This window comes from Cryptomeria japonica, unplaced genomic scaffold, assembly GCF_030272615.1.
Source record: "Cryptomeria japonica unplaced genomic scaffold, Sugi_1.0 HiC_scaffold_65, whole genome shotgun sequence".
Lineage (NCBI taxonomy): Eukaryota > Viridiplantae > Streptophyta > Pinopsida > Cupressales > Cupressaceae > Cryptomeria > Cryptomeria japonica.
This window is the reverse complement of record NW_026728887.1, coordinates 218,592-219,352: the sequence shown is the minus strand read 5'-3', so window position 1 is coordinate 219,352 and position 761 is coordinate 218,592. Positions and strand designations below refer to the sequence as shown.

At 59.9% G+C, this 761-nt stretch overlaps 1 non-coding gene across 1 annotated transcript; it reads right to left on the bottom strand.

Annotated features, from left to right (window-relative positions):
- Window positions 1-119, bottom strand: LOC131863576 (5S ribosomal RNA). Its single transcript, XR_009362476.1, has one exon. It is a non-coding gene; the product is annotated as a 5S ribosomal RNA (ribosomal RNA).
- Window positions 120-761: the final 642 nt, after the last annotated feature.

The following is a 761-nucleotide window of genomic DNA, read 5'->3' as shown; positions in this document are numbered from 1 at the left end:
AGGGTGCAACACCGGGACTTCCCGGGAGGTCACCCATCCCAGTACTACTCCGGCCCAAGCGCGCTTAACTGCGGAGTTCTGATGGGATCCGGTGCACTAATGCTGGTATGATCGCACCCGTTATGAGCTTGTCGCAGTGTGTACTTAGCAAACCGCGACCCACGTGCGAATCCACCCCGGCCACCCACCCCCGTCGAGGTGCACACCCTCCCTCGCGAAGTGCGCCCCGTTCGCCAAGTGTGAGCCCTGCCCGGGTGCGCGCACCTTGCTAGGGCGTCGGGTGTGCACCCGGCCCGGCCTACGTGCGTGCACCTGGAGGGGGCGTCGTGTGCGTGCAGTGTCCCGTCTGCAACGCGGTGCCCACACACCACCTCGGGCGCAACGACCTGCGCTCACATGTGGGCCGAGTGCACCTTGGTGCATGTTCGGGGCGCCTCGGGTGCACGCTCGATCTTGCCCCGGTGCACCAAGGCGCTCGGTTTGCCCCGGGTGCGCACTTGGTGCAAGGTGGGCACCCAAAATAGGGATCAAGCACCAAAACACAAGTTTCGGGATGCAAAATGGGACCCAAGGACCACAAATGCGTTCCAAGACCCATGATGGGTCCACGAGAACAAAAATGTGTTCCGAGACTTAATAAACAAATATTGGGTTTTAGGAGAAGAAACATGCTCTGATGCCCAAAACGAGAATCGACCCCGAAAAGGCCACAGGCCAAAAGTGGGATGCGAGACAAAAAAAAATGGGACCCGAGGACCAAA